An 11,118-nucleotide genomic window follows, 5' to 3' on the forward strand; every position below is an offset into this window, starting at 1 on the left:
TGGTCGTGTGTGAAAGGTGTCCATGGCAATGCTGGCACACGGCATCCGACAGGAGCCTCCTGGGATGTCGGTCACTTCTGAAGTTTCCCGTCCTGTGTCTAGTACTGTTGTGACATTATTGGTGGGAAAGACTTCTCATTGTGTGGGTCTGAAAAGTGACCAGACAGAGATAAGATCTCACAAGGGATGCCAGGGCCCAGAGGTCTCTCTGCCATGTCCATGGAACTCAAGTAGAAAATGATCAGTGTTCAGAGAACAGGAGAGTCATGGCTGAGCTGGGAAGGGCCACCTCTCTTCAGGTCTGGGATTGAAGGAGCATGCTTTGCAGAAGTGAGAGGACCCCCAGTGTGAGCCCCCCAACCTATGTCCCCAGAGATATCCTGTCAATGAATAAATAAATAAATAGATAAATAAATAAATTGATAAACAAATAAATAAATAATAAATAAATAAATAAATTGGGGTGGAGAGTTAATGAGGAAGATACCTGACATTGACCTCTAGTCTCCACATGGATGGCCTGTTCATGCACACACACACACACACACACACACACACACACACACACATACACACACACACCCATATCTACACCCACCCCCACATACAAGCCACCACACCACATACAACAACAATAAAGAAATGGGTTCCGTCAGGGATTCTTGGGCTCAGCACTGCAGACATTTCAGTCGGGTGAATTTTGTTGTAGCTGATGTCCTGTGCATTTCAGAATAGAGAGGGTGGGGTGGCTCACTGGTGATGGAGAGGTTTACTGAGGCAAATACACATGAAGAGGGTCAAACAGGAGACACCCCCCCCACCCTACCCCCACCCCACCCCCCACCCCGTTCTGGAACATTCAGGAAAGTTGGTTTGGGTACTGGTGGAACTTCCTAAGGAAGTTTCCAGGAGGCCACCTGCTTTTAAGCTCACCAGTCACACCCCGATGCCACGGACACTCCTCGGGGGAGGTTTCTGGAAGTGCAGGGACCTCCCAGGAGCAAGCTAGACAAAACCAGAGTTCAGGAACAGGAATGGCAGCCTTTTATCCTGCAGCGTGCCTCTAGTGCCCTCTACCGGCAACGCTCGGCATCTCTCCAGTCAGCAAGGAGCGGAGTTGGTGAGATTTCACTTCCAGTCAGGAAGGCTGATTTGGAGATGTGCAGCAATAAACTGACCTGTAACAAGTTCACAGCCAGGGACACGGTCACAGAAGTAGCGTGCAGGCACATGTACACACAGTGGCCGTACCGGGAGGCTCTCACCACCCAGAGAGCCCAGAGAACTACGGGTGTGGGGTGGGAAGGGTCAGTCAAAGCAAGAGGCTGGCCCTCAGAGACGGCGGGACCCCAAAGACAGCCTTTCAGCTTTCCTCCCTCTCCTTCCCCCGCAGTTTCCACTCGGGCCACACCAGATGACCCGACGAAGGCTGTGGAAGCCGGAGCTTGTGATGCCCATTCGCACGCAGACTGAAGATGAGTGGTAGGAACAGGCGAGTGGCATAGCCACCTAGCTATGTGACCTTGGGACCAAGCTGGCACCCATTGTCTGCTCGTCTGTCCTGTGAGAGCCTCTCTGGGTCTTGAAAGTGACTCCCCATCCACCTGGCCCACCACGTGCCACCAGCAGCCCGTCTCTCCTGTGCTGACGGACGGATGAGCCATCTTTCCAAACCAAGGGTAGAGGAAGGGGACTGCCTCGGCAGGCGGAGAGTCAGATGCAGGGGTGGCTCCATTGAATAGCTCCTCTGCTTGTCACCCCCCTTCTCCCCACCACTCCCTCCCAGCCCGCAATCAAATGGGGACAACAGCATGTTTCTTTTGTGGTAGAGCACTCTAGAAAGTCACAGCCAACCGGGAAGCCCCCAGGAGTTGCTAGGTAGAAAGGGGTATTGAATCTTTTCATTTCCTTCTGTCTCTCCACGTCCCCACCTTCATTCTAGGTGATTCGTGATTCGGGTTAGGAGCCTGGGGCACCAGCTCTAAGGGCGGTGGATCCAGAACAGGTCCAAGGATGCCGATAGACAAGTGTCCCAACTTCGCCACCTGGTGGCCAAAGTGTAGACCACAGCCTCCAGACAAATGACCCGTGGAAATACTTCTAAGCCGCTCAGACCCAGCACCCCCCTGTGCCTGTGGGCTCAAGGTGGCTGCTACTGCCTGGAAGCATGTGTCTCCCTCAGGACATAGTGGGATACAGAGTGAGAGAATGCTGGGTCCAGATCAGGGTCTCCCTAGGACTCCGCAGCCTAGGTGACATGTCAGTTAACTGCCCCTGAGAGAGGTTCTACTCTGTGCACTATAGGATGCATACAAGCTATGACAGTCCGATATGCCCTTGGATGTTGTCATATGTCCCTGTGGAGTAAAGCGGGGTACAAAACTTCACCACTACCCCAAGTGAGAGCCACTGGGGAAACTCAGTCAGCTAGCCACTCCCTTCACAAACAATCCAGTTCTTAGCAAAATGCCAGGGGGGACATGGTGACTGTCCAATCTGCATCCACTGTAGTTCCCAGGCACCATGGGCTGGGGCTTTAGGAAGCAATGACTGTCACCTTCACCCGACACCTAAATGTACCTTCCTCATTAGCGTGCCCACAGGCTCCTCAGCCTCCCTTTCTCCTCCCTCTGGCCTAGCTCTCTCTCACACTCCTCTCCCTTACTTCCTCCCTCATTCTTCTGTACCAGGCTTTTTCTTTTGGGCCACCAACCAACTCCCAAATCATTATTTTATCCCAGACTTATTATCAGTTTTGAATGCTTGGCCTTAGCTTAGCTCATTTCCAGCTAGCTTTTTAAACTCAACTGCTTCCCTTTATCTACGTTTCTGCCTCAGGGCTTTTTACCTCTTCTTACTTTCTTGCTGTCTGTCTGTCTGTCTGTCTGTCTGATGGCTGCCTGGCTTCTTGCCCTGAGGCCTGTCTCTTGTTCTCTCCTCCTTCTTCTTTCTCTCTCTTCTTCTTCTTTTTGAGCCTAGATGTCTCCTCCTATTTATTCTCTCTGCCCGCCAGCCCCGCCTACCCTTTCTCTGCCTAGCTACTGGCCGTTCAGCTCTTTATTAGACCAATCAGGTGCCTTAGGCAGGCAAGATGAAACAAATGCAGCACATCTTTACATAGTTAAACACACATCCTTACGTTGTTAAACAAATGCAGCCTAAACGAAAGTAACACACCTTTACACAGTTAAAGTAACATTCTGCAGCGTAAGCAAATGTTACACATCTTTGCCTAGTTAAAATAATATTCTACAACATTCTTCCTCCTTTTCTTTCTCTTCTTTCTCCTTCCTTCTCCTTCCCCTTTTCCTTCCTCCTCTGTCTCTTCTCTCCCCCTTTCTACTCCCTCTTCTCTCCCACCCAATTTTTTCTCCCTCTCCCTCCTCCCTTTTTTCCTCCTCCCTTCTCTCACCCTCCCTTTGCACCCCCCACACCACCCCCCTTCAGATGCTGGGCCCATTCTGGTATTATCCTAAGTACTGACCTCACATGAGAGCCACGTGAGCTCTTGGGGGCTGCTGGCTCAGAACCAGCAGGACCCTTGGGGAAACAGAACAGTAAACTTCCATTCAGTCTGAAATAATACTCCATGCTTCTTTGTCTTAATCCACTCAGTTTGTTTGTTTTCGAGACAGGATCTCTAGCTTAGGCTGGCTTTGAGGTCTCAGAGGGTGGCCCTGAACCTCCTGAGAGCTGGGAATACAGGTGTGGGTCTCCACACGTGCCTTCTGGGCTAGGGTGAATGCCAGAGCTTTGTGCATGTCGGGTAAGCACTCTGCCTGCCCTCTCACCACAATTCTGACAGGCTTGGACTGAAGAGGAGTCACAGATGGGTTCAGTAACTTCCCAAGGTCTGCGCTTGGGTTCCACACAGCTTTCTTCAAGCCTGTCTAACCTCCTGCAAGGGTCATGGAACTTGGCAATTGCAACCTGAAGATTTAACTTTTTCTTTGGCAATGGAGCCTAGATTCTTCTATTTTTTGTTCTTTCCCAGTGAGGGACATCCTAAGACCTTTAAGAAATTATTCTGAGGGGCCATTAGAGATGGCTCAACAGTTATTAAGAGCACACACTGCTCTCTCGAAGAATCCAGGTTTACCTCCCACATGGCAGCTCACAACTGTCGGTACTCCAGTTCCGGGTGATCTGATGCCCTCTTCTGGCCTTCACAGGCTCCTGCATGCACACGGTACACATAAACTCACACAGGCAGGAACACATAGACACAAGTTAAAAATAAATATTTAATTTTTTAAAATATTGAGACAGGTCCAATTAAATTGCTCAGGCTGGTCTTGAATTCACTCTATAGCCCAAGGAGACCTCAGACTTTCGTTTCTCCTGCTCAGCTTCCTGGGTAGTTGGTGTGAAAAACACATGCCATCACACCCAGCTTCCCATGGCTTAGCTTTGATGAGTCTTCTCTCTCTCTCTCTCTCTCTCTCTCTCTCTCTCTCTCTCTCTCTCTCTCTCTCTCTCTCTTTTCTCTTCTTCTATGTGCACATGTATATAGTACATATGTGTGTGTGTATGCACATGTACCTGCATCTCTGTAGAGAAGGGTGTTAGGTGTCCTGCTCTATAGTGTGTGTGTGTGTGTGTGTGTGTGTGTGTGTGTGTGTGTGTGTGTATGCACATGTACCTGAATCTCTGTAGAGAAGGGTGTTAGGTGTCCTGTTATATTGCTTCCTGTCTTATTCCCTTGAGACAGGTTCTCTCACTGAACCTAGAGCTAGGCTAGCAGCCAGCAAGCCCCATGGTCCTCCTGTCTCTACAGTACTGGGTTTATAGGCACTTTCACAACTATTTGCGCGGGTGTTGGGATCCAGACTCAGGTTCATATGCTGGTATGGCAAGGGTTCTTGCCCACTAAGCCATCTGTTCATCCCCAAAAATCTCCTTTTTCTCTACCTTGGGCATGTGACACTTGTCTTCTAGAACTGGAGGTATCACAAGGAAAAGGATGACCACCTTTGCTCCAGAGCCAGCAAACTGCTGGACACGTGACTCTTAGAGGCCCCTCGGCCTCCCAGGGGCAGTTCCCTCCCATAGGCAGAGTCTAAGAAAGGGATCATCCTGTCCAGAAGTCTCTTCATGAGCCTTCCTGTGTCTTTTCTCCTCAGAATCAGAGTTAATGAAGAGATCCGTGGGATCTCCGCCTCCATCTCCCGCCGGTAGAAATCTAATTAGGTTCTTCTCTGCAATTAATGATTCATAATTAAAGAGGAGCAGTGCCCGCATGTCATTCTTGGGCTTCATCCATTAAACAACAATGTCCAATCTTGAAATCCCCCCTCAGAGAGGCAGAGATGGCACTCGTGTGGGCTAGGAACTCTCCTGCCCTGCTAACCTAAATTGAATTATGCAAGGAGTGCAGCGCTTGGACTTCATCCCTCTTAAGAAGTGCTGTAATTAAAACTCAATTAGGGGCAGAGCTGGATGACATCATTGCTTGGGTGTCACCCTGGTGAAGAGATAACTGCTCGGTGCTGCTCACAGGGATGCCAGCGGCTGCCTGGAGCCTTCGCCAGTGAAGGGGTCGTTTGGACCGTCCTGTGTTTCACTATGCTTCTGGAAGCACCGTATGTAAGCTGCCTTCTTTTCAGCAGTACTTTTCTAAATGGTTCTTGGGGCTGGAACGATGGCTCGTGGGTAAAGCACTTGCCTAGCAAGTGTAAGGACCTGAGCCTGGATCTCCAGCATCCATCCAAAGCCAGACACTGCAGCATGGCCCTCTCTGCTGCAAAGATGGGAACCTGGGGTGGAAGAGTCCTCAGAAGCTCACAGAGAAGTTAGCCTGGTGAATATAGTCATGAACAAGAGACCTTGTCTCCAAGCAGCCGAAAGGCAAGGACCAATCCCCAAGGCATGCTATTTCACCCAGACGATACATCTGCATATAGAGAGGAGGGGGGAGATTTAGCATAAGAAAAAAATGTGCACACATCTGTGAAAGAAGATGAAACAAACCCCATCTCATCTGTCAGCTGTTTCCGGTGGCACGGGTGTTTCAAGCCATGTGTCATTCAGTCTGTGTACTAGCCACAGTGCCATCCTTATTCAAAGACAGTGAGTTTAAAGAGCCTTCAGGTCACACCAGTGTGAAACAATATCGCCAAGATTGAAGCCAAACACTGATTCCCACATGGTTGTTGTCATTCTGTTTTGAAAACCCTTTTCCTGGGCTGGGGATGCGCCTCAGTTGGTGGAGTGCTTGCCTGGCATGCACAGCCCTAGGTTCCATCCCCGGCACCTCATAAACTGGATCTGGGGTTTGACTTTGGAGACAGGCTCCAGCTGGAGACTAAGAGAGCAGTACAAATGAGAGCAGGCTGTCCCCTCCTGCGTGGCCCACGGCCCGTGAGCATCCGCTCACAGATGGTCCAGGCTTCCCACTTCTACAGTGTCTGTGGCCGATGTCACCTGCTACATCTCTGGGCAGGCTGCAAGGCTGTAATCACCCAACCACCCCGCACAGGAGTTCTTAAGCTGAGTCTGCTTTCCCGTCCTGAGGGCATGTGGTGGCTTTCCCACTGGGTAGCAGGCTAACTTTGGCTCCCAGCCAAGAGTGGAGTGGAGGAGGATGCCAGGACACCTGTCAACACCCTATGAATCATGGGAGTCAGATAACAAGATAGCTCCCCAGGGCCAAGCTCAAGAGCCTGCTGATGCTTGTGAGTGTGTGGTCCCCACCCTTAGCCCCAACTCTACCCCTCAGGGCCCTAATGTCAACCAGGCTGAGAAGGGAGTCCTTGCAGATACCCACAGCTTACAGATGCCCACAGAGCTTAAGGGGGCGACCATCCCCACCTCTGCTGTGTCCAGCACAAAGTCCAGCATTGTGCTGAGACTTTGTAGGGGCTCAAGGCTTAGAAGTCAGGTTAGTTTGTTTATCCAGTGACACACACTTGTCGGGGGACAATGGAAAGGTCAGCATTGCCCAGGGGTCAAGAGGCGGTTGTGGAAACTCTGCTGCATCCAGGCCGTCTGGACCAGGCTCATCATTCCAGTCTCCAGGAGACTTCCATTCCCACTTTAGACATGACAAATTGAGGCACACAGAAACCCAAAGCCTGGGAGCTGGGGAGACGGCGCGCTCAGTAGAGTGCTTGCTCTTCAAGCATGAGTGCTGGAGTTTGATCTCCAGAACCTGTGTGAAAGGCTGGCAACCGTGACACACGCCTCCAGTGTTAGTGCCTGAGAGGCAGAGACAGGTGGGTCCCTGGCATCACTTCAGACAACTAAGGCCAAGGAAGAGACCCTGTCGCAAAAGGCAAGGTGGTCAGTACCTGAAGAACGACAGCTAACGTTGACCTTTGTGGAACCTTCACTCTATTCACACACACACACACACACACACACACACACACACACACACACACACACACACACACACACACACCAAAATCCTTTCTTTAGTCTACACACACAACTTATATGAGGACTGGATTTCTAGTCTAGCTAGCTTGCTTTCAAAGTCCCAGAAATTGCTGGGCGGTGGTGGTGCATGCCTTTAATCCCAGCACTCTGGAGGCAGAGCCAGGTGGATCTTTGTGAGTTCAAGGCCAGCCTGGTCTACATAGAGAGATCCAGGACAAGCTCTGAAGCTACACAGAGAAACCCTGTCTTGAAACAAACAAACAAACAAAAGTCCCAGAAATTGTCACTGCTGGTTTCTTGCCCCACACAACCCACTTGCCATCTTAATACTGAAACAGGGTGAAGCCACCCCAAAGTCCTTCTTCCTTTTCTGAGTGGCAGCAATGACTGGGCCTTCTCCTGGGACAAGGAGTCAGAGGGGAGGATGGGAAGATGGGAAGGTGGTGGAGAGACAAAGACAAGGTAGGGGGCGGGTCTCTCCTCATCCCCTGGGTCGGGAGGTCCACTCAGTGGACTGTGGGAGCGATGCCACGGTGCACTTGTGGAAGTCAGAGGACAAGCTCCAGTGCCCAATCTTATTTCTCATCTTGTTTGAGGTGAGTTTCCTTGTTGTCTGCTTCATGCCGCAGAACCAGGCTAGCCGGCCTGGGAGCATCTGAGGACCCTTCTGTCTCACACTGGAGCACCAGGATTACAGCCACACACTACCATCTGACTGTATATGGGTTCTGGGCATTCAAACCCACATCCTTATAATTGCATAGACATGCTTTACCCACGGACCTGCCTTCCTAGCCACCTACTCCTTGTCTACCACACTTCTCGAGCCCTCCACCCCCCTGCACCTCTGCAGCCCGGCTTCTCCAGGGGCTCATGAGTCCACTCACCCCTGCCTCCTGCATCTCAGCCCCACTCGTCCCTCCCTGGTCCACACAGATGAGCCTAGCTCTCTGGCAGGCCACAGGGGCTTGGTCCAGTTGACCTGGGTGCAGGTACAGTGTTTCCCCTCTTAGCTTCTAAGACATCCTCGTGTCCCCTTGGGAGGACTAGTTACTCCAAGATGGAGCCATTGAATTTAGGCAGACCAAAGACAAATAAGGAGTCAGCTTCTGTAGCAGGGCCGTGAGGACACTCTAACGGTATTCTCAATGCAGCTTGCTCCTTCTCCATCATTGAGGAGCGAGCACTCAGCTCCAGGCCTCTTCTTTCCATCAGCATCTTCAAGTGTTCTCCTCTAGCAAGGAATACCCTTGTCCCCTGGGCCGGGAACACAGCAGCTTATTTTCCTACTAACAGATGGTGTGAATACAATGTGTATAGGGAACTAAAAGGGGTCTGAAGCAAATGGGTTCTGACCCTGTTCTGTCAGAACCGGTCTGCACCTTGTGCGAGCCAGTCCATCACTCAGAGCTTCTGCTGTCTGGGCCTCTGCAAAGGTGAACTATGGCATCTGTTCATCCTTCTGTGCCCTTTTCTCACTAGAGAGTAAATGACTATCCCAGTGAGCTGTGCTGGCCTTCTAACACAACAAGCCTTGGTGCTGAGCTCAGAAAGGGGTAGGCTGGAATACGGGACTGGAGATTTTCCACCTGTGGATGAAGAGAACAAACATATGGAGGTTGTAGAACATGCATTCAGCCGTGGATTTTAACACTCCTACAAGCCGGGGTAAGTCAGCTACGGGAATCACCCTACCCCGTTCTCTCATTTCACAAAAGGAGACCCTAGAGCTGAGAAGGGAAGTGATGTGTCCATCTCTTTTATTTTTTTCCTTGAGATAGGAGCTCACCATGAAGCCTTAGTGAGCCTGGAACTCACTAAGTAGATTGGCTGGCCTTGAACTCACAGAGACCCACTTACCTCTGCCTCCAAGTTCTGGGAGTAAAGGTGTGTGCCACCATGCCTGGCTTTTGTCCACTTCTTAATCCCTAGTGTCATAATTAACATGATTTTAACACAGGGACTGTTCCTGAAGGACCTCGTCTGCTCCTTGCAGCTTTAGGCACATCTGGGTCCTTCATCTCAAACCCCTTAGCACACACCCGTCCCCTGCCCTGCTTCCTGATCTTTTTCTACAAACAACTCCACCCACAAACAGGAAAAACACAAAAACACATCTGGAAATGGAGAGTAAGCTGCAGGAAACCATCAGAGTCCAGGAAAGAGGTTTGGGCCACACAAGACTGCAAACACAGAAGGTAACGAGTTGGTAGGGAGTGGCCAGCAGCTGCAGCCAGAGTGTTGACCTGGATAAGGAGGACTAGGGGGCACGGGGAGGGCAGATACACAGCTGTGCTTTTCAGCAAGACACTCTCCAACTCACCCCATATGAAGAGCCTTCCATCGAAAAGGAGCCTGATTGCTCACTCTTTTGGGGTGAGTGTGTGTGTGTGTGTGTGTGTGTGTGTGTGTGTGTGTGTGTGTGTGTGTGTATGTGTGAATTTGCATAAGTATGTGTGTTCTCTGGTGTGCGTGTCTGTATGTGTGTAGACATGGAGAGCAGAGTTCAGGTGTCTTCCTCAATCACTTTCCACCTTGCTTTTTGACACAGGATCTCTCAGTGAAGCTGGAACTCACTGATCCAGCTACGGTAGCCAGTCAGTGAGGCTGAGGGATCTTCCTGTCTCTGCCTCCTTGTGCCAGGATTACAGCAGAGACCAGCTTCTCAGGTGGATGCTGAGGACCAGGCAGAGATTCCCACGCCTTCACAGCAAGCCGTTGGCTGGCTGGGCAATCCCCCCGTCATTCACTCTTTAGCCCACAGGCTTCCAGGAACCTCCTGCTACTCATGCTGGGAACATCTTCCATCCCAGCTTCCCCAGCCCATCCATCTCTGCCTCTGCTTTACTTCCCATCCTCTGGGTCACAGCTCTGAAACCTCTTGCTGGAGGGCCCTGACATGGCCTAGGCTGCAAATCCAGGTCACATCTGACATGGCTCCTTCCATATGCTCCAGCCACACTTCACCCTTCACATCTTACCACCTCATCCAGACTGTCATTGTAGACCATCTCTCTGCTGGTCTAGAAACTGCACAGTGAGTCAGAGATCCTGGCTTTCTTTCTTTTTTTTTTTTTTTTTTTTTTTTTTTTTTTTTTTTTTTTGGTTTTTCGAGACAGGGTTTCTCTGTGTAGCTTTGCGCCTTTCCTGGAGCTCGCTTTGGAGACCAGGCTGGCCTCGAACTCACAGAGATCCGCCTGCCTCTGCCTCCTGAGTGCTGGGATTAAAGGCATGTGCCACCACTGCCTGGCAAGATCCTGGCTTTCTAATTCTCCACCATAGACCAGTGCCACCAACAAGCACTCACTGGATGAAAAGTGTACACCTGTATCACATCCACTCTTTGAAACCAGGGAAAACATTCTACTGCAGGGGCTGTGGAGATGGCTTAGCAGTTGAGAGCACTTATGCTCCTCAAGAGGGCCTGGGTTTGGTTCCAGCACTCACACTGGACAGCTCACAATCACTTGTGATTCTAATTCCAGAGGATCTAGAGCCTTCCTCGGCCTCTGCAGGTACCCGCACCTACAGGGCATCCATAAACACACATACACATAACAAAAATAAATGAATTTGTCTTTTGAAAATCCGTTGCAGAAATAGACCATAATTTGGTCACCTGATGGTTGGGTACTTTGAGAGCTGCCACGGTATCAGTTCATTTCCTTGTGGCTGTGACGAAACACTGGTGACTTGATTAAGGAAGGAATTCTTTTGGCTCAGTTTGAGGGAAAGTTC

Source organism: Peromyscus californicus, unplaced genomic scaffold (assembly GCF_007827085.1).
Source record: "Peromyscus californicus insignis strain IS unplaced genomic scaffold, ASM782708v3 Scaffold_14__1_contigs__length_90479793_seg_2, whole genome shotgun sequence".
In the NCBI taxonomy this organism is placed as follows: Eukaryota; Metazoa; Chordata; class Mammalia; order Rodentia; family Cricetidae; genus Peromyscus; species Peromyscus californicus.